Source organism: Schistocerca nitens, chromosome 6 (genome assembly GCF_023898315.1).
Source record: "Schistocerca nitens isolate TAMUIC-IGC-003100 chromosome 6, iqSchNite1.1, whole genome shotgun sequence".
Lineage (NCBI taxonomy): Eukaryota > Metazoa > Arthropoda > Insecta > Orthoptera > Acrididae > Schistocerca > Schistocerca nitens.
In genome coordinates, this window is record NC_064619.1 from 711,470,237 (window position 1) to 711,494,065 (window position 23,829).

General features: G+C 44.1%; 1 protein-coding gene across 1 annotated transcript in view; it reads right to left on the minus strand.

Annotated features, from left to right (window-relative positions):
* LOC126262829 (putative phosphatidate phosphatase) overlaps positions 1-20,783 on the minus strand; it is a 418,821-nt gene extending 398,038 nt beyond the window's left edge. Inside the window, exon 1 of the mRNA XM_049959681.1 lies at positions 20,662-20,783. The gene's annotated coding sequence lies outside the window, so the exon portion shown is untranslated. The remainder of the gene's footprint in view (positions 1-20,661) is intronic.
* Between the last annotated feature and the right edge of the window lie 3,046 nt (positions 20,784-23,829).

The following is a 23,829-nucleotide window of genomic DNA, read 5'->3' on the forward strand; positions in this document are numbered from 1 at the left end:
AATGGTCATCTACTAATGAAGAATGAATAAAAATATTTTGTATGGTTGTGCTACTGTTCCCCTACGACCTGAATGGAAAAAAATACAATCTGCATCAGCTCATATGAATTTAGAAGATCTTCCAGCATCCTTTTTCTTGCACAGTCACGTACAAAATTAATACTGAAGTCACCACATACAACCAATTTTCGGTACTTTGTGTAAAGTGAACCAAGAACTCTCTCTAGCTTGAGCAGAAATGCTCTGAAGTCAGAGTTAGGGGACTACAGAGAACATTGGCACGAAATCTGGTGATCAGATCATCCCTCCTCACCTCTCTAGACAAATACTACCCGTGAAGAACATTTCATTACCAGCACTCGCACCGCCTGTCTCTGCGAGGAACGACATCGCACAAGAGTGTGATAGTGACTTACGTTACGGCAACTATTTTCTGTTTCTATAGTAGAATTTCATATCCAGAATAGACTATCTTGGAGAGTTCCATCAGGCAGGGTCCTTGGACTGGAGAACACAACAACTGAATTTCTCGGTTGGCCATACTTATCGAATTACTGAGTTCTCGATTTTTCTCCGTAGAGGGAGTTCACAAGTCAAAGCTAATGAAGTGTATTCCATTCTGCAATCTCTGATAACGAGTGTGCGGTGAAAGGTAATTCCTCCGAATTTTTATGTGAACATTCTTACAGCTCTCTGAATGAAACAAACGTTATGAACATTCCAGATCTTTATTCTTTATGCATAGACTACTTACTTGTTTCGCAACATAGTTATCCTAGCGACGAGAGACTATTTTGCTGGTACTGTCAGAATACAATGTTTGAAACTTTACTGACGGACCCACAACCTCACGTGTGCTTTCACCGCTTCACCAATACCGAAGTAAAGGCCTCGAAGTTACTCTTTAAGTTTTGTAAACAGATGAAAATCGGATGGTGCCATGTTGGGACTGTATGGAGGATGGTCGACGACAGTGGGTCATGTGATATGCAGGAATTGTGCTGAAATGATGAACGTAACTTCCAACCAGCATCGCGGTTGATGATCGGAAAAATAACAAGTACAGTTGTTAGTAAGTTACAAATGTAATATCGGAATTCTACACAGACAGACTTGGGAGAGCGGACAACACCAAGTTACATGCTTGTTTTTGCTACAGACTTTAAGTCTTTACTCCTTAGTAATAATGTTACCCACCGAGTTTTTGCTTCAAGCATTCAAGGGTATAGAAGAAATTTATTATACTGCTTGGCAATTGCTAAAGAATAGACGCTGCTGGACAGAAATAATTACAATCAATGATGGACGACATGAAACACAGTACATACGTAATAGAGGCGAAGTGGTGTATTTACAACGACGAATTGTACAGATTTCACTACACAACAAAGCCATTTTCGTACATTTTCATACGAATTGAAGCGTATAATCGGACGGAGGCAAGTCTGGAGAATATGCCGCATGCCCTAGTATTTCTCAACTGAACGTCTCGTCCGTTTCCCTGACCTGCTTTGCTGTGGGTGATGGGGCGTTGTCATGGAGCAGTTGACTTTGTGTTGCCTTTTTCCGTATTCCGGACGTTTCTCAAGTGATGCTCGCTTTAAATCGATCATTTGCTGTTGGCAGCGATCAGTATTAAGGGTTTGACGAGGTTTTAAAAGATCATTATAGATGACACCCTTCTGATCCCACCAAACACAGAGAATTGTCTTCTTTCCAAAGCGATTTGGCTTTGAAGTGGATGTCGATGGTTTGCCTGGATTCAGCCATGATTTACGACACTTAGGATTCTCAAAATATATCCATTTTTTATCACCTGTCACTATTCGAGGGAGAAACGACTTTCTTGTGTGTCTGGCAAGCATCACTACACAAGTGATCTTTCGATTTGTTTGCTGTCTTTCATTCAGTTCATGCGGAACCCATTTTCCCACTTTCTGCACCTTTCCCATAGCTTTCAAACGAAGAGAAACGGCTTTCTGCGTCACATTCAATTGTTTCGTAGTTCCTATTAAGTTTATCGTCTTCATGCAATAAGGCACGCAATTCGTTGTCTTCGAACTTTTTCGGTGGTTTCCCGCGCTCGTCGTTTCTCATGTCAAAATCACTACTTTTGAATTTTTTTGAACCAGTCGAAAGACCGTGCTTTCCCAAGAGCATGTTCGCCGAAAGCTTCGATAAGCATTCGATCCGATTCTGCAGGAGTATTCTTCAAATGATAACAGAAAACCAATCCTGTCTGCAAATCGTAGATCGTAGGCACAAAACTCGACCCCTTTACGGGTTTGAAACAGATGCCGATGCATAGAACTTGTTTTACTGTGTGTAGACTTTCGTCGTCAGTCATTACAGGAAGCAGATGGCGCTGCAGACTCTGTCTATATGGAAATTCCGGTTTCATACTTACACACCTGGTAAGTAACTTTCATGTTGGACGCAGTTCTGTCTCCCAACATAAAGATCGATATCGGACGCTCAGTAACGAAAATGCCCCCCTCAGGAACTAAAGCACATTTTGCACCTGTTACTCATACTCGGTAGCAAACTATTGAGAAGTCCGTGGGGAATATTGTGCTACTCCACTCTCAAGACTGTTTTCAGTTCTTCCACGGTTACGGAAGAGGGTCTTCATTGAAAAACACGTCTTCCAAGAGCTTTCCAGCCATGCCCTATAGATTTTCGGTTCGGGGAGTTAGCAGGTCATTCCATACGATTAAAATCATCACCTTCCAGTGTGTCCGACACCTCAGCGTTCATGTGTGGGCGGGCAGTGTCGCCCATAAACAGAAAGTCGGGAGCTACAACACCCCTAAACTGATGGACACAATCCAGAATAATCTCCCTGCAGTACCGCTATGCTGCAACGGTACCTCACGCAAAGGTATGCAACGGATTTCGAGCTTTGTGCTTAATGCTTGCCCACACCTTAACGCCACATTCTGTGGTGTGTGAAGTGTTCCCCTTCTCTCTCCGCACCAAGTGGTGGGCAGAATCACTTGCCACAGTGAAGCGGGATTGATCGGAGAAGATCACTCTAGACCACTGTTGCTAACCCCAGCCAACATGCTCCTACACCAATGAACATTTTCTCGACGATGGTGTGGTTGAAGTGAGATGCGTTTAACATTCTCCCGAACGTTCAAACAAGCCTGATTTAATCGCCGCGAAATGGTTTTGGTAGAGAAACGTGTAGCGGTGGCGGTTGCGAAGTCTGCAGTGATCTGCCTACGACTGAGATGTCGTTTCCTTTTCGCCACTAGCTCTACAAATCGCTCCTCTTGCGGGGTAGTGGTCCGTCTACAAACACCGGTATCCTTTCGCATAGAATTTCCGCCTTCAGTGGACTTTTTTAATCGTGATATGATACTTTGGACACACCCACTACTGGCCACAGGAGTGACGCTTTGACCAGTTTCGAACCGTACAGCCGGCCAGAATGGCCGAGCGGTTCTAGGCGCCACAGTCTGGAGCCGCGCGACTGTTACAGTCGCAGGTTCGAATCCCGCCTCGGGCATGGATGTGTGTGATGTCCTTAGGTTAGTTAGGTTTAAGTAGTTCTAAGTTCTAGGGGACTGATGACCTCAGAAGTTAAGTCCCATAGGGTTCAGAGCCATTTCAACCATTTTTTAACCGACCAGCTATTCGTCCACGATAGTAAGCACTCAAAACTTGACTTGGAGTCACATTGCCGTACCAAACGGAATGTCGCACTAATCAATTCCACAACAACCCTCGTCAAACACCGTGTTGCATGATCTGTCGAATGTACACAGCTTGTTCGTGTACTAGCTTCACTGTAGTTAGCACGTTCCGCCCTCTACATTTCGTTTTACTATCATTGGTCGGGCGTTCCGTACCGATGGGCACCTGTTCCTTAGCAAGTGTCAGTTAATCCTTAGCAGTGAAATATTCTGTATTTATGTGCACCCGACTAGATTTCCGTGAGCCATGTGTTAACCTTACTGAAAAAAGTGCACGTCGGACATTTGTTCCTGTACTTAGGCGATATGTAAAGTTTTCTATGTGCGTGGCCTTACAACAGTCGATATGTAAACAGTTCTTAATTAATATGGGTACCTTGTAAGAAGCCTTTTCTGCTGAACGAACGCTTATGTGAAGTGTATCTTGTCGTAAGTAAACCCGTTGAGAACCGTGGCTGTAGTACAGTTATAACGTTTACAATTTAAACAACAACCAGCAACAAGGTCGGTTTCAAACGTTTATTCAAATCGAACCATTGCTGGATTACTGGTTTCCGGTTTATTACAATCTCATCCTCATATGCCTCTTGCAGATATCCGTGCTTTCCTGTGTTTTGTATTCTTTACTGGTTTGCGCAGTAAGTGTAGCTAGTACTTATGAGGGCACACCAGGAAATCCGGGAGATCTGAAAGAGTCCTCGGAAGGTGAATTTGTAGCAAACACGAAACCGGCAATAAAAGGTTTTAGATCAGCCTTGTGGCTGGTTGCTCTGTGAATTATAAAACTTTTACTGAAGAATTTAAGGAGTTACTGTGATTGGAGAGTTTTTAGCGAGACTCTGACAGCAGCGTTACACAACCGTTACATATGCTCATCTTCGAAGCTAACCTGCTCTTTGCTCACCCAATGCTGAAGTGACGTCGACTAACGTGTATCGACGTGATAATTACAATAGGGAAGCGTGCTCACGCGGTTGTTACGACCTACTCTTAATTTACATTCGTGACGACCACTACACTTTCTGCCCTGGACAACGGCAGCCCTTGAAACGTTGCATCGATTCTTGTGGTTCACACAAATAGCCAGTCAGCAGAGCGACTCATATGTCGGCGGAAGCAAACTTCGCAGGCGATACTTTAGTCACGCTACAGAAAGTAACAAGTTCTGAACAGCACATGTTTAAAAGGCGTCGAGAGCATTCGAAAACTCCCTCAAAATCAATATTTTCATCACTTTTTAATAACTCCTGTGGCGTGAATACGTTCTTCTAACGTATAACAAGATTAAGATTGAGTCAACGATTGATATTACCACGCAGAAGGGATGATTTACGCGTGTACAAAGTGGTCATGCTGAAATAGAACTACTGATAGAGGAAGTTGAGAAATTGGTAGAATATATCAACTGCAAAAAACGTAGTCTTATGTGATTAGACCACTAGGATATAAAACAGAGAAAGGCTGGGTAAATACTTTCATTCGTCACTTCGGTCTGCATGTAAACCTCATACATGTTTGAGACTTGAAAAGGTCTCTGGAACCATATAGTTTCAGGTGAGTAACCTGCTTTGCTGTGTCGATGTTGTACTTTGTGTACAATGCGTTACTGACGTTTCACATTCTGTAACAGCGAGCAGACTCATCACACACGATACAAATCACTAAATATGAGCCACATTCAAAGTCCAGGAACTAAATTTAAGACGGTAAGAATTGTCAGGTTTCGGTTTTTCAATCTGAAAAGAATAAAATCGAGGCATGTGAGATTCGAATCTGCCGAAAAATGTGGAAAATAAGGTGGACAGATAAGGTAAGAAATGAGGAGCTTGTTCGCAGAGTAGTGTACTGTCCGGAATGGACAGGATGATGGGGCATGTGTAATAGAACAGGGAATACTGCAAATACCTTCTCTTACTAGAGGGAGCCGTAGAAGGCAACTTCCGTACCGCTGGTACAAGTGCTAGTCTGAGATGAAGAGTCTGGCGCAGGAGAGCAAATCGCTGGGAGCCGCATCAAGCCACACAGACCTGCACCTCCCCCCTCACCCCCTCCCCTTCAAAGAGAAATGTTGGAAGAAAACAAATTAGTCTGTGTTGAAGAGCAAAGGATCGTTCCTTAAATGACGCATGAGCACTGGACACTCTGCCCCACTGCGGACGGTGAACGAAGATAACAAGCATACGACATAGGTTCCCAGATATGTAAGTTCTTAAGTAATAGAACCCAGTACCTTGTCCTCGACGACTAGTGTTAGTCAGATACAAGGGTATCGTCTGGAGTGCACCTGAGAAGTGTCATGGAATCACTGTTCCCGTCTATGTACATTAATTATCTTACAGACAGACTGAGGAGCAATCCGCGGATGTCTGATTACGACGATGTAGTGTACGGGAACGGGAAGGTGTCGTCGTTGAGTGACTGAAGGCAGCACACCAGACGACTCACGAAATTTTCTAGTCGGTCTGATGAATGGCAGCTTACTCTAAATGTAGATAAATGTAAGTTATTGGTGATGACTAGGAAAAACAATCCCGTATTGTTCGAATATAGTATTAGCAGTGTGCTTCACGTCGATTAAACATACAGGCTTAACGTTGCAAAGCGATATGATATGGAACGAGCGCGTAAGGACGGTGGTAGGGAAGGTGAATGGCCGATTTCGGTGTATTGGGGGAATCACCGGAAAGTGTAGCTCTTCTGCAAAGGAGACTACGCACTAGAACAGTTGTGCGACCCATTCTTGAGTCCTGCTCGAGTCTTTGGGATCCCCACCAGGTCCGACTGAATGGATACATCGAAGCAACTCAGAGTCACTGTTAGATTACTTACCGTTAAAGTTCGATCAACATACGAGTATTACAGAGATGCTTCGTGAACTCAAATGGGAATCCCTGGAGGGAAGACGACATTCTTCTCAGGAAACACTGTTGGGAAAATTTAGAGACTCAGCACTAGCGACTGACTGCAGAAAGCTTCTACTGCCTTCGACATGCATTTCGTGTAAGGACTGCCAAGAAAATATTAGAGAAATTAGGGCTTGTACGGAGGCATATAGACAGTCGGTTTTCCCTCGTACTGCTGGAATGTGGAACAGGAAAGGAAATTAGTAGGTACAAGGTATCCTCCGCGACACGCCATACGGTGGCTTGCAGAGTATGTATGCTGTTGTAGATGCAACGAGTATGAAACAGTTTCGTCTTGAGTTACTCATGAGATTATAAAAATAACTCTTCCATACGAAAGAAATAAGTAAGAAGGATTTTGTCGCTGGAGGGACATTTGCAGCAATATAACGGGTGAGCTGTTTAGCAATATCCCGTGTCAGTGCATGTACGTGCATAGTGCTAACTCATACATATTCATGATATTCGCCCACAGGTGGGACAAGGGCAATGTGTACGTTACATAATAGTTAGTACACAGTACCAACCTACTGCAAATTTTGCGGACATTTGCATAACTCATTTCCTTTTCCTCTGAGAACAACAAAGCTGACAATGCCCGATTTCATTATGCATACATATCGTCCAGCACACGATTCAGTTTCAATATATACGTTGCTTGTGCCTTTTGAGATTCCTCCAGTTTTTGGTGTGCAGGACTAAAGACTCTGGAACATCTTTTGCTGTTTTCTTTGAATTACGAATAGGCTGATCGAAATCAATTAAATTGATCTCTTGTCTTGCAACCTCTGAAACTGATATGGTGAGTTCACAAACGAAACAATTATGTGCCAAGATACTGTCTTACGGAATATCTTCGCAGGTACGTATATGGGTGAATATTTGACTAATAGAACCAAGGGAATCACCGTTGTTAGGAGCAACGTCTTTAACAATGCTTAAATTCTGAATAAAATCCATAAGCAATTGTGATCGAAGACTTCTAGTATAAAGAGCAACCCGCGGTCTACCAACGGACTTGTCAAAGTGGATGGAGGAGAGGACAACGAAAAGGTAACACTCTACTCGTTTGAGCGGGGAATGTTAGAATTATGAATGTGGTACGGAAGCTAGAATAACTAAAATGGGAGCTGCAAAAGCTCTGTCTAGATATAGGGGGTCAGAGAAGTAAAATGCATAAGTAACGAATATAGTGTAATACCAACAGCAGCAGCAGGTGGTGTAACGGGAGAAGGATGCGTCATGAATAGAAATGTAGAGCAGAGAGTAAGTTACTATGAACAGACGTAGGATTATTCCCATTATAATCAACAAGAAACCAACACCAACAATAATAAATTAGGTGTTCACGCCGTCACACAAGCAGAAGCTGAAGAGACAGAGAAACTGTATGAAATATTGGACGTGTCGGTTCGGTATGGTAAGGGAAATGAAAAACTAATAACAATGAGTGATTGGAAGCTGTAGTCGGGGAAAGAATAGAAGAGGGAGTCTCGGCTTAAAACGGATTCAGCATTAGCAGTGGCAGAGTTCTGCAATACTCGGCTAGTAATAGCGAATATATTGTTCAAAATTCAGACCAGGAGGAAGAGGTACGCATGGAAATGTCTGGAGACACAGGAAGGTTCCAGCTGGATTTCATCATAGTCACGCAAAGATTCTGAAATCAGACACTGGAATGTAAGACGTACTCAGGATCAGATATAGTCACAGATCACAATTTAATAACAGTGAAGAGTAGGCTGAAATTAAGAGAGTTGTCCGGAAGAATCTGTGTATGAATAAGTGAGAAACTGAAATACTGAGGAATGATGAGGTGCGTTTAAAATTATCTAAGGATATAGATACTGTGGTGATAATAAATAATACAATTTTAAAAAGGCAGTCACGGAACTTGGACTTACAAATATAGGAACGAGTAAGGTGACTGCGAAGAAATCTTGAGTAACAGAAGAATTATGTCTACTGACCGACGAAGGAAGGAAGTACAAAAATGTTCACGAAGAGACGGGAATAAAGTAATATTTTATGTCAGTTGGGAGTGAAAGAAATAAAAACTGCATGGGGCCAAAGCGAAACGGCTACAGATAAAATGCGAAGAAATCGAAAAAGAGAAGGTGTCGGACAGATTATTCAGCATACAGGAAAATCAAAACATCCTTGGGTGAAACTAAAACCATAGGCATAAACATTAAGCCTACAAAATGAATTCCGCTGTTAAACGCAGAGGAGAGAGCGACTGTGTGGAAAAAGTATGTTGAAGGCCTCTATAAGGGGCAAAACCCGTCTGATGAAATATAGAATCAGGAATAGGGATGTGTATAGGAGACATGTCCGCCCTTCGTGGTCTCGCGGTAGTGTTCTCGCTTCCCGAGCACGGGGTCCCGGGTTCGATTCCCGGCGGGGTCAGGGATTTTTCCTGCCTCGAGATGACTGGGTGTTGTTGTCTCGTCTTCATCATCATCATTCATCCCCATTACGGTCGGAGGAAGGCAACGGCAAACCACCTCCATTAAGACCTTGCCTAGTAAGGCGGTGCGGGTTTCCCGCATCGTTCCCCTACGCTCTGTAAAGAAGCATGGGACTTCATTTCCATTTCATTTCATAGGAGACATAGGGGAACCAGTATTAGAGTCATTGTTTAACGGAGATAAAATAATGCGGAAGGCAGAGAGTACATTCCATCATAATTTCTCAAATCGTTGGGGGGAAATGGCAACCAAACGAATAATTCAAGTTGATTTGTTGCCCCTGTGAGTTTAGAGACAAACCATCAAATTTTCGGAAAAAATATAATCCGCACGATCTCAAAGATAGCAAAGGCGGGTAGGAGCAACAATAGGCTTAACATCTTATGCACCCGAGCAAGAATACTATACAGAAGAATATAAAAGAAAATAGAGGATGTGTTTGATGACGATCAGATAAAGGCACCAGAGAAATAGTTCTGCTTCGAGCTTGATAATGAAACCAAGACATAAGAAAAATCAGAGCACGGTAGTAGAACTTATTGACTACTAGGTAGCGTCAGACAATATAATATGATGCAAATGTTCGAAATTCTCAGGAAAACGGATAAAAGCCATAAGGAAAGACGGGTGATGTGTACAAGAACCGAGAGGGAATATTAATAATGAAAGACCAGAAGTGAAGCGATCGGACTGAAAAGTATTTCAGACAGGGATGTCCCTAGGTAAATTTCACTATCAAAAAGCGTAATATCCTAATATAATTTTCTACGGCACGTGGTAATAATTTTAGCGTGTGGTAAGTAGATTTACATGCATGCTCAATGTATGGTTCAAATGGCTCTGAGCACTATGGAACTTAACTTCTAAGGTCATCAGTCCCCTAGAACTTAGAACTACTTAAACCTAACTAACCTAAGGACATCACACACATCCATGCCCGAGGCAGGATTCGAACCTGCGACTGCAGCAGCCGCGCGGTTCCAGACTGTAGCGCCTAGAACCGCTCGGCCACTCCGGCCGGCTGCTCAATGTATGTTGTGATATTACATTACGTACAGAATGTATATGGTGCCATCTGAAACACGATGTCTCTTCCTTCGCCAGCGAACTACTTCATGTGAAGGAACTGTCTGAATAATTTTTACATCCACTGTATCTACGAGTATTTTCCATCCTTCTTCTTGGTGCGGGCTTTAGACTGGGCAGAGACGAAATTAAAAGTAGCTTATTATATTGTCTTTTCGCTTAAATTTTTGTGTTTCTTGTTTATCTTCCTTTTTCAAAATAATTTATTTAGAACTGTCAAACAATTTGAACTATCAGTTTCAGTTCCCGATGATTAATTATGCTTCTTTGTGTGATCAGTCTCGAAACGGGGCGCAACACATAACGGTGCGTTGCAAGTTTCCTGGCGCACTACCTGTTTCGTGGAAACCAAACATCTGCTCATTAGTGAGTTTTTCCTTGAATGTTAGCTCACAATAACATCGCAAAATACCTCTCTGTAAATTCCACAGCCTTTTCGTCATCGAAACGCCTTCCCCTGTCAGTTTTTCTCCGTTTGGTTCCACATTTTTCTATGTTTTTCCTAACTAGAGGGCGAAAAATGGCACTCACAGAGTTTCGTCAACTGTCTGAGTGTCATTTTTCGCCCTGTAAGTGACCTGTGGAGAGCGTGACCATTTAAAATGAACTAATCCAGAACAAGAAGAAATGTATCTAATACCAGTTTAGAGTCTTATGCACTAATCTTACTGAGCTCAAAAGCATGTCATGACGGCAAACTGCAGTCATACTTGATTTGTAACCTACAATACATTGGGGTTTATTGATTTTTTCGCCAGTATTTCTGTCAATCCTTTATGTTTCAGCCGTTTTCCTTGTGTTACATGTGGTCAACATCCACACTTCTCTTTTATCCCACCAATTGATAGCAACCATTTTGTCAGTTGACCTAAACTCAGTTTCTGCTTGTTTCAAGATACAACGCACTAATTTGATGTTTCTACAAGAGGTGCAGTCTGCAGGTATTCAGAATGCGAAGGATCAGAATATGACACTGAAATGCTCTGGAAAAGCGCACACCTTATTGACATTTTTGATCAGAAACAAACCAATTTCTAGCCATTGAAACAAGTGTTTTATAAGTTGACTTTAGGGCGCAAATTGAACTGGTTAAAGACTCAAACATTTTGTCATTTTTTATGATATTCCTGTCAGAACGCGTTTCATTGACCTCTGCGGTTGTGGCATATTGAGCCTTTGCTACTAATAATATATGTTTGTTCCGTGGCTGAGAAGCCAGAGGAATAAGGCTGGGTCGAATACCATTGTCAACATGCAGGTTATGTCCCCGTTCCAAATATGGTCTCATAAGTGTTGGCAATATGTCGCCACTTGTTTCTAAACTGTGGAACCAGTTTCTGTTGTTGCGCCGGTATAAACAATGAATTTCTAAATTTACCAAGCAGACAGTCACACTTCACAGATGTCTTCATTACGGTTCTACTTCGCTTAGATGGAATAAATTGTTTAAAAGATAATCGACTTTTGAATAACAAGACACTATCGTCGATGCCGAGCTTCTGATTTGGGATAAATGTGCTGCGCAACGTCGCACGTACTTTATCAACAAAATTCATAATCTTAAACAAACTGTCCCATCCAGTACCCGCACAATGGTTACTAGTGTGTAGCATTTTAGAAAGTAAAGTAAAACGGCCTCTGGACATAGTTTCGCACAAAACTGGAGTGTTAAAAGTGTATCTGTGAATCAGTAACACTTATTTTCAACTTTTGAGCCATTAGAAGACAAATAACAACAACGAAATAAAGTTCTTCCATTCCAGTAACATCCCACCTTGACAGTCGAGACTGAACAGATTCACGAGTACTTGCCTTGGTGTATACGTATTACCGCTCCGTTTCGTCTACTGTAAAATGAAACAGGTCTTCTGACAGGAATGTCATAAAAATGACAAAATGCTTGAGTCATTAATGAATTGACATTTTTGCCCTGAAATCAACTCACGAAACGCGTGTTTTAATGGCTAGAAATCGGTTTGTTTCTGATCAAAAGTGTCACTAAGGTGTGCGCTTTTCCAAAGTATTTCGCTGTCATGTTCTGATTCTTCGGATTCTAAATACCTGCCGACAGCACCTCTTGTGGAAACAACAAACTAGTGTGCTTATCAACTAATATGCTGAGGACTATTTATTCGAAATTCCACTGAAGACCCGTCACTGCTACCGACGTCAGAGAATTCACACCTTCCGTCTCTCCTAGGGAGTATCTCTAGGCTCTCTGTGTCTGCACAACTACATGACGTAACATTTCTCTCAAAGTAAAACTAGATCTTGACAAAAACATGCAAAGAAAAGTTGAAATCTGCAGTGAGGGAGCGCAGCAGCCAATGCAAACGCACACTCGAACTATTCAGCTGGAACTATGAAAATCTCTGGAAGAAGGTGCAGAAATTCAGCTTTGCGTGTCAACACTTCTAGAGCACACAGGTAGCTGTGGCTCAGTACTCCTAAAGTCACCCGCAGCAGTGAGAGGGCCTGCGAAACTGGAAGCATAAACACATAAACCGTGCCGCAGGGAATTCCAGAGGCCACCCTTAAACCCTTCCACAGCACATGGGGAGCGGCAGAGCATGACGAATTAATTCGTTCACAGCAATCAGAGGGCTGGACGGTGCGTGGTCCTTACGTCAAACAGTAGAATTCCAAGTGCCATGAGTCAAGGTCACCCTCATGTGGTGACTTACGTGGTAAGAAGATTGCATGGAAACTTTTGTTTGTATCAATAAAACATCATTGTAATGAAAGTAGAGAATCTGGGTTTTAAAAATAGTAAAAACGTTGTTGAAGTAAACAGACAAGCCAACTACTAAAGCTGTGAACCCATTCCATGTAATTCCAAGGCATACAACTGACACCTTTGAGTTTAAAGATGTTGCTGAAACATTACTGTCAATGCTGGCATGTAAGATCACCTAATGCAGTGTGATGAAAGTGTCTCATGCTCGCAAGTCTCAAACAGATACTAAAAAATAGAAAAATGTCAATTTATTCAGGAGAGGAAAGACCAAGACTGACGGATGCCATGCAGCAACTGATGTGAGAGGCCAGTCATGTGTATTAGTTACAAAACAGGAAGACCTGTCGACGATGTTGTCATTTCTTCCTCGACAGTATAGAGAGTTCTACTTTGAATTTTGTAACATCTGACCCCAAGAATGGATAGTGCAAGAAATACAGCAGTGTGGTCTTATGTGGAAATGAAATGGAAGGTAGAAGCACAGAAAGGAAGAGAATAACCTTTGAAATGTGGTGCTACAGAAGAAAAATGAAGATAAAATAGGTGGATCGAGTAACGAATTAGGGGGGCTGATCCAAAAAGGGCATAACTTGACTAAAAGAAAGGATAGCTTGACAGGACACGTCCTGGGGCACCAAGGTGTAATTTATTAACTAACGGCGGTGTAGAGGATTAAAAATGAAGAGCGCAACCACGGCCTGAATACAGGTGCAGATGAATGTAGGGTTCAGTACTTATGTAGAATAGTATGGAGAGTGAAGTAAACAAGCCTTTGGACTGATGACAACAGCAGAAACAACCTAAAGTAATTCTGCCTCAAACGACATTTATATAGAAATGCAGTGCAGTGTTCCACTCCTCCCCCCCCCCTCCCACCCTCCAAGTGTACCCTCGCTCAGCGGCATACGAAAAAGTGAATTATTAAAGGGGAGAAAATAACATCATGAAAGTCAAATGTCTGTATAAGTGACCATTGAGCAAGGTAAAACACTTAACGGTCGTTTACTGGAATATGTATGAAATGTGACAAACAAGTAAGTAATTAAGGTCTTTGAATCTACCCAAGGACCAACCGAATCGGAGAAGAAACAGCCATGGATAGCTGAAGAAATACATCATACTACTAATGAAAGAGCCGGCCGCGGTGGTCTAGCGGTTCTGGCGCTGCAGTCTGGAACCGCGGGACTGCTACGGTCGCAGGTTCGAATCCTGCCTCGGGCATGGGTGTGTGTGATGTCCTTAGGTTAGTTAGGTTTAAGTAGTTCTAAGTTCTAGGGGACTTATGAACTAAGATGTTGAGTCCCATAGTGCTCAGAGCCATTTGAACCATTTTTTACTAATGAAAGAACGAAATACGTCAATGCAAACGACGTGAAATGAAGCCAGCAGTGGATAGCTTAAGAAATACTCCACATTACGAATGAGAGAAGGCACTACATCTGTGCAAACGATACAAGCGGTAGCCAGTAATAGGGGCCGCTTAGAAATGAAGCAAACAGAAAGTGGAAAAAAGTAGAAACGAAATATCTAATACGTAAAATTAGAAATAAACCTGTTATGGGAACAACAGACGTGGAATATGGGGCAAAGGACAAAAAATATTCTGGTTGAAAGCAGCGTGGAACTCATTAGAGAATTTCGTTATAATGATCACTGATCATTTACTATATTGAGTAACATCAATAGCAGTCCAGCTTAGATCACTAACATATTCGATTATATAAACTGAATAGCATGAATTAAAATTTTAATTTACGAACTAGAACTGGTGATATTTTGCGGAAAGCACAAAAAATCATAGTTATGTAATATACTGAACATTTCTCTACGAATTATTAGTCTTCACTTGTGTAATACACTGAAGCGTATTCAAGTAAAGAGATAAGTAAACATGCAGAATATGGGGCTGCAGTCGGCCAAGCCTATATAGGACTACAAGCGTTGGCGCACTTATTAGATCGGTTACTGCTGCTACAAAGGTAGGTTATCAACATTTAAGTGGGTTTGAACGTGGTGTTAGAGTCGGCGCACGAGCAATGGGACACAGCATCTCCGAGGCAGCGATGAACTGGGGATTTTCCCGTACGACCATTTCACGAGTGTACCGTGAATATCAGGAATCTGGTAAAACATCAAATTTCCGACATCGCTGCGGCTGGAAAAAGATCCTGCAAGAATGGGACCAACGATGACCGACTAGAATCGTTCAGCGTGACATGTGTGCAACACTACCGCGGATTGCTCCAGGTTTCAATGCTGGGACATCAACAAGTGTCAGCGTGCGAACCATTCAACGGAACATAATCGATATGGGATTTCGGAACCGAGGGCCCACTCTTGCGCCTTTGATGACTGACGACACAAAACATTACGCCTCTCCTAGGAGCGTCAACACCGACATAAAACTGCTGGTGACTGAAAAGATGTTGCCTGGTTGGACGAGTCTTGTTTCAAATTGTATCGAGTGGATGGACGCGTACGGGTATGGAGACAACCTCATGAATCCATGGACCCTGCATGTCAGCAGGGGACTGTTCAAGGAGGTGGAGGCTCTGTAATGGTCTGTGGCGTTTGCAGTTGGAGTGATATGGGATCCCTGATACGTCTAGATACGACTCTGACAGGTTCAAATGGCTCTGAGCACCATGGGACTTAACATCTGAGGTCATCAGACCCCTAGAACGTAGAACTACTTAAACCTAACTAACCGTCCGCAACTCGTGGTCGTGCGGTAGCGTTCTCGCTTCCCCCGCCCGGGTTCCCGGGTTCGATTCCCGGCGGGGTCAGGAATTTTCTCTGCCTCGTGATGACTGGGTGTTGTGTGATGTCCTTAGGTTAGTTAGGTTTACGTAGTTCTAAGTTCTAGGGGACTGATGACCATAGCTGTTAAGTCCCATAGTGTTCAGAGCCATTTGAACCATTTGAACCTAACTAACCTAAGGACATCACACACATCCATGCCCGAGGCAGGATTCGAACCTGCGACCGTAGCGGTCGCGCGGTTTCAGACTGTAGCGCCTAGAACCGCTCTGCCACTGCGGCAGGCACTCTGACAGGTGAGACGCACGTAAGCATCCGGTCTGATCACCTGCATCCAATCATGTCCATTGTGCATTCCATCGGACTTGAGCAAATCCAGCAGGACAATACGACACGCCACACCTCCAGAATTGCTACAGTGTGGCTTCAGGAACACTCTTCTGGGTTTATACATTTCCGCCGGCCACAAAACTCCCCGACATGAACTTTATTCAGCATATCTGGAATGCCTTGCAACGTGCTGTTCGGGAGAGATCTCCACCTCCTCGTACTCTTACGGATTTATGGACAGCCCTGCAGGATTCGTGGTGTCAGTTCCCTCCAGCATTACTTCAGACATTAGTGGAGTCCATGCCTAGATGTGTTGCGGCACTTTTGCGTGATCGCGGGGGTCCTACACGATATTAGTCAGGTGTACCAGTTTCTTTTACTCTACAGTTTACATGAACATTCTTCTGTGGCGTATTGGTAATTACGGCAGCAGTAGCAAATGGATCAATCAATGGATTAATGAAAAAGTCTGGTTTTCTAAGTGATGCAACTTTGGTGGATTACACTTCAGTTTCCTTAAGTTCGACTGTCTGTGGTTCTATAAGTGAGTTGCGTATAGCGTTGTGCTGCGTTGTTGAAACCGGTGCTGGTAGGTAGCTTACTTGTCTCAAATAGAATGAAGGGATCTGCCGTGCTTAGCGTCCCGTTCCCAAGGGCGGATCGCCTTCAGCGATTGAACTCAGGACATTAGTGGCAAGTGTTGGTGATCGGCAACTTTACAGCATCGCCACTGAAGCAGTTTCTGATTTAATCACGGCAACACCGCCATAATAGTGGGTAAAATACATTTTCTGACAGAATAAATTTTCCAGAACGAATTTTACATTCTGCAGAGGACTGTTCGCTGTTCGAGCTCCGGCCCGACACACGGCAACAGTCGGTGAAGAAGTTTAATTTTCCGGCAATTTAGCGGCGAAGAATACTCCTATTTCGTCTTTAGTTAATCTTCCGGTTTCTTACTCTCCACTTCTCATTGTAGTACATTTTCTTTCTTTCCTGAAAATTACGTCACATATCTTGCCTGTCCGTTCAGCCTGCTCTCATCTGCTCTTATTCTGCTTACCATGTTTTCCGGTCTTATACTAATCTCTGCCTGCCCTAACTGTTTTTTTTCCCACTTCTTCTACCCCTCCCATCACGAGGTTCAACGACGTCTTAGAACCTTTACCTTTCGCAAGGAAGGGTCTTCGACAGACTTCTTACCTCATATATTATTTTTAGCATCTACATTTTGTACCACATCTGTCCACCCGTTCTTACATTCTCCGATAGCACCACATTTGAGGTCCTATTATTTCTATGCGGTGATATGCCACAGATGTACGCTTTCAGGAACTTCTTCCTCATTTCCACATCAATAGCTGATGTTAGTAGAGCTCTTTCACCTAAGAAATCTTTCCTAGCTTCACCTATTTGCGCAGGCCGATGTGGCCGAGCGGTTCTATGCGCGCGACCGCGACCGCTACGGTCGCAGGTTCGAATCCTGCCTCGAGCATGGATGTGTGTGATGTCCGTAGGTTAGTTAGGTTTAAGTAGTTCTAAGTTCTAGGAGACTGATGACCTCAGACGTTAAGTCCCATAGTGCACAAAGCCATTCGAACCATTTCAACCTATTTGATAATGATAACTTCCTTTTCTCGTGTTTCCTCTGTAATCTAGCCACTAGTTCTAGATACTTTTATTATTACGATTATTTACTATTCGTTAAACTAGATCTAAATAGTGTTTAAAATCACCAAAAGACTAATCTCATCGTTTGTATTTATTTTCCAAAACATTACCACTAATAATGCTGTGATATAGTTTACACAAACTGTTGCTTTAAGTGTATTTGTCAATCAATATTCGGTATAATACGCTGAAGAGCCAAACAAACTGGTACACCTGCCTAATAACGTGTAGGGCCCCCGCGAGCACGCAGAATTACCGCAGCACGACGTGGCATGGACTCGACTAATGTCTGAAGAAGTGCTGGAGGGAACTGACACCATGAATTCTGCAAGGCTGTCCATAAATCCGTGTGAGTACGAGGGGTTGGAGATCTCTTCTGAACAGCATCTTGCAAGCATCCTACATAAGCCCAATAATGTTCATGTCTGGGGAGTATGGTGGCCAGCGGAAGTGTTTAAACTGAGAAGAGTGTCCCTGGAGCCACTCTGTAGCAATTACGGACGTGTGGGGTGTCGCATTGTCCTGCTGGAATTGCCCAAGTCCGTCGGAATGCACAATGGACGTGTATGGACGCAGGTGATCAGACAGGATGCTTACATACGTGTCACCTTTCAGTCGTATCTAGACGTATCAGGGATCCTATATCACTCCAACTGCACACGCCCCACACCATTACAGAGCCTCCACAGCTGAACAGTCCGCTGATGACATGCAGGATCCATGGATTGATGAGGTTGTATCCACACCCGCACACATCCATTCCCTCGATACAATTTGAAACGAGACTCGTCTGACCAGGCAACATGTTTCCAATCATCAACAGTCCATTGTCGGTGTTGACTGACCCAGGCGAGGTTTAAAGCTTTGTGTCGTGCAGTCATCAAGAGCACACGAATGGGCCTTCGGCTCCGAAAGCCCATATCAGTGATGTTTCGTTGAATAGTTCGCACGATGACACTTCTCGATGGCCCAGCATTGAAACCTGCAGCAATTTGCGGAAGGATTGCACTTTTGTAATATTGAATTATTCTCTTCAGTCGTCGTCGGTCCCGTTCTTGCAGGATCTTTCTCCGGACGCAGCGATGTCGGAAATTTCATGTTTTACCAGATCGCTGATATTCACGGTACACTCGTGAAATGGTCGTACGGGACAGACCTCACTTCATCACTACATCGGAAATGCTGTGTCCCATCGCTCGTGCGCCGACTATAACACCGCGTTCAAACTCACTTAAATGTTGATAGCCTGCCATTGTAGCAGCAGTAGCCAGTCTATGAACTGCACCAGACATTTGTTGTCTTACACAGGCGTTGCCGACCGCATTACCGTATTCTATCTGTTTACGTGTGTCTTTATTTTAAAATGCATGCCTGTAACAGTGTGTTTGGCGTTTCAGTGTATCATACGTTATCGGAATTTAAGATTGGTGCTCAGGCAGCCTTCTTAAAAACCAATTACACGAAAATGGCTTTTGATATCACTTTATAGATAAGATAGGTCTATATTCACAGCTATGCTGTGCGAGTCACCTGACGGCGTGTGGTGGAGGAGACTTCTGGTAGGCAGTCATGAATTACCCCGATCGCTGTTCCATTAGTAAATGGATCGTGGGGAAAACGCCTGTCGGAGCGCCTCTGTAGGGACACTAATGTATCTGATTTTTGCATTGTTGTCTTTTTACCAAAGGTAGGTGACAAAAAATAATACGCTGTTCTTGAAACGTACACTATTGGAATTTCAATAGCAAATCTGTCCATTATGGACAACGCATCTCTTTTATCTTCTACCATTGGAGTTTGCTGAGTGTTTTCTAACACTCTAGCGCATACTAAGCAAATCTGTGACGGAATACACCAGTCTTTGTTGTATCTTTTCTCTTTCTCTGTCTCCCGTCTACTGGTCAAACGTGGTAAGAGTTCCAGACTGTCGGACAATACTCAAGAATCGGTCGAACAAATGTTATATATGCACGTTCTTTCGTTGTTCAGCTACAATATCGTAAGATTCTTTCAATGAATCTCAACCTGGCATCTGTTTTCCGTACAATTAGTTTTTGTGGTCACTTCATTTTAGGCAGTTCCTGACGAACACCCGTAGGTATTCCACCTTTGTTGCTCTTTCCATTGATTTATCACCAATAGCAGAATGGAACAATGTATTAATTGATAATACGTTATCATTATTTAGTTTTAGGGTCAACTCACGCCGGCGGTTCTAGGCGCTACAGTCTGGAACCGCGTGACCGCTACGGCTGCAGGTTCGAATCCTGCCTCGGGCATGGATGTGTGTGATGTCCTTAGGCTAGTTAGGTTTAAGTAGTTCTAAGTTCTAATGGACTGATAACCTCAGATGTTAATCCCATAGTGCTCAGAGCCATTTGAACCATTTCGTCAACTCACAGTGGCTGCACCAACCTCCGATCCCCTGCAGGGCTTCCTGCATTTGGCTGTAGTTTTCTGTTTCAACTTTCCGATACACGACAACATTGTAAGCGAACATGCTCATTGAGCTTCTAGCTTTATCCACTAGGTATTTTATATACGAAGGCGTCCTGAAAAGCAATAAATCCGAATTTTTTTATGTGAAAACAGTTAAAGCTTTTTAAGTTAAACAAACTTTAGTACAATTCTACGTCTGTATACTTCAAGTTTATACACACATAAAAAAAAGTTTTGCATCACCTCGGTTTCGAGAGTTCCGGAACCTGCAGAGAAAATTGGAATAGAGATCAACATAAACATCATTTCTACCCTTTTTATTGCTCATGAAAACCACACATTGCATGTTGTACCGCCATTCAGCGCGACCTTCAGAGGTGTTGCTGTACACACTGGTACCTCTAATACCCAGTAGCACGTCCTCTTGCATTGGTGCATGCCTGTATTCGTCGTGGCATACTATCCACAAGTTCAACAAAGGCACTGTTGAAAGGGTGGAAGTGACAGTGGAACACAAAGTACTCTCCGCCACACGCCGTGAGCAGTGCGACCCAGCGCCTTACCTCTGTCTCCGGGAGGTGGCAGCAACGAGGCCGCTGCCTGTGGAGGCGCGCCAGTCGCCGTTCGCGGAGGGGTGCGTGCGGCGCCGGCCCGTGGTCTCTGCCTGCTGCCTGCTGGCTGTTGGCTGCTGGCTGTTGGCTGTTGGCTGCTGTCGCGGCGCGCAGTGGCGAGGAACGCCTACTGACGGCCAGCACCGCCGAGGGCGCGGGCCGCTGGAGATGCGCCGCTGCGCATGCGCGGGGGCACCAGTCTTATCACAAGTCGCGCGTCGGGCAGGGGGTGTGATGGAGCAGGGGGGGGGGGGAGTGTAGCCGTGACGTCGCACGCACCCAGCTGATCTGCCGCCAACGCGAGGCGGTGCGGCGCCGCTTTCATGTGGTGTGCGCGTGGGCCGCCTCCGATGCCGTTCCCGTCACCGGCGACGAGCGGCGCTACCTGCATTAAGCGACGCGGGGGCGGACGTGACGCGGGCACCACCGCTGACGCAAGTCAAGGGACATCCACGTTTGTCCGACAGTTTCTCATGTACGGATTGAAACCTTTTAACATTTATAGCCTCAAGTGTCTCTTGAAACGTTAAATACAAGTCAATTATTCAAAAACAGTCTTAATCACATTTATTATTATTATACCGCCAACCGGTTTCAGCCCGACGTAGGCGTCATTTTCTGGGCGTTTACACCATAGTTTCCCGCCGTTATGGCCGGCCGGAGAGGCCGAGCGGTTCTAGGCGGTACAGTCCGCAACCGCGCGACCGCTACGGTCGCAGGTTCGAATCCTGCCTCGGGCATGGATGTTGGTGGTGTCCTTACGTCAGGTTTAAGTAGTTCTAAGTTCTAGGGGACTAATGACCTCAGCAGTTGAGTCCCATTGTGCTCAGAGCCATTTGATGCCTGCCGTTATGTAGACAGGAGTGACACCACCAGCAGTCGACCAGTGGTGTAAACGCCCAGAAGATGACCCCTACGTCGGGTTCAAACCGATTGGCGGTATAATAATAATTAATGCGATAATACTGTTTTTGAATAATTGATTAATCATACTAATCGCTACATCATCTCCACAACCCTGTTGTCCAAAACTCTTTAAATACAATATTTTTTTATTAAAAGTAAACCTTATTTTGAGAGGACGTAGTACAGACCAAAACAAAAACAGTGTCCAGTAAACATGGACTCTAAAATTCACACAATACCAATGAGCACTTGTTCGTCTTTACTACTGTGGCATCACATCTCTCTTCTATTGCAATCTCTTTCCTGTTACGAACAACCTACACGCTGCAGTAAGCCAATGAACAAAGAAGTGAGAACACATTATTTTGTTACTGTGAAACACAACAGCTTCTAACGTAGGAGCCGCCAAGTTTTTTTTCTTCAAGAGCCAACATTGACGTTGTGGAACGGCATCTCGGGCCGAAGATATTCCTGTCTTATTTTCATTGGTAACCTTCATAAATTACACTAGTGGCCATTAAAATGGCTACACCAAGAAGAAATGCAGATGATAAACATGTATTCATTGGACAAGTATACTATATTCGAACTGATAAGCGATTACATTTTCACTCAGTTTGGGTGCATAGATCCTGAGAAATCACCACCCAGAACAACGACCTCTGGCCGTAATAACGGCCTTGATATGCCTGGGCATTGAGTCAAACAGAGCTTGGATGGCGTGTACAGGTACAGCTGCCCATGCAGCTTCAACACGATAGTACTGTTCATCAAGAGTAGTGACTGGCATATTGTGACGAGCCAGTTGCTCGGCCACCACTGACCAGACGTTGGTGAGAGATCTGGAGAATGTGTTGGCCAGGGCAGCAGTCGAACATTTTCTGTATCCAGAAAGGCCCGTACAGGACCTGCAACATGCGGTCGTGCTTTATCCTGTTGAAATGTAGGGTTTCGCAGGGATCGAATGAACGGTAGAGCCACGGGGCGTAGCACATCTGAAATGTGACGTCCACTGTTCAAAGTGCCGTCAATGCGAACAAGAGGTGACCGAGACGTGTAACCAATGGCACCCCATATCATCACGCCGGGTGATACGCCAGTATGGCGATGATCAATATACGCTTCCAATGTGCGTTCACCGCGATGTCGCCAAACACGGATGCCACCATCATGATGCTGTAAACAGAAGCTGCATTTATCCGAAAAAATGACGTTTTGCCATTCGTGCACCCAGGTTCTTCGTTGAGTACACCATCGCAGGCGTTCCTGTCTGTGATGCATCGTCAAGGGTAACCGCAGCCATGGTCTCCGAACTGATGGTCCATGCTGCTGCAAACGTCGTCGAACTATTCGTGCAGATGGTTGTTGTCTTGCAAACGTCCCCATCTGTTGACTCAGGGATCGAGACGTGGCTGCACGATCCGTTACAGCCATGCTGATAAGGTACCTGTCATCTCGACTGCTAGTGATACGAGGCCGTTGGGATCCAGCCCGGCGTTCCGTATTACCATCCTGAACCCACCCATTCCATATTCTGCTAACAGTCACTGGATCTCGACCAACGCGAGCAGCAATGTCGCGATACGATAATCCGCAATCGCGATAGGCTACAATCCAACCTTTATCAAAGTCAGAAACGTGATGGTAGGCATTTCTCCTCCTTACACGAGGTATGACAACAACGTTTCACCAGGCAACGCCGGTCAACTGCTGTTTGTGTATGAGAAATCGGTTGGAAACTTTCCTCATGTCAGTACGTTGTAGGTGTCGCCACCGCAACCAACCTTGTGTGAATGCTCTGAAAAGCTAATCATTTGCGTGTCACAGCATCTTCTTCCTGTCGGTTAAATTTCGCATCTGTAGGACGTCATCTTCCTGGTGTAGCAATTTTAATGGCCAACAGTGTAGTAAATCATATTTTGAGAGGAGGTAGTACCGACCAAAACAAAAACAGTGTCCATTAAACATGGGCGCTAAAAGTCACACAAGACCAATGAGCACTTGTACGTCTTTACTACTGTGGAAACGCATCTCTCTTCTATTGCAATCTCTTTGCTATTACGAACGACCTACACAATAAAGCAAGCCAATGAATAAAGAAGTGAGAACACATTATTTTGTTACTGTGAAACACTAGACCTTGTAATGCAGGGTTCGCCTTGTTTTTTTCCTTCAAGAGCCAACACTGGCGTTGTTGGGCGGTATCTCTGGCCG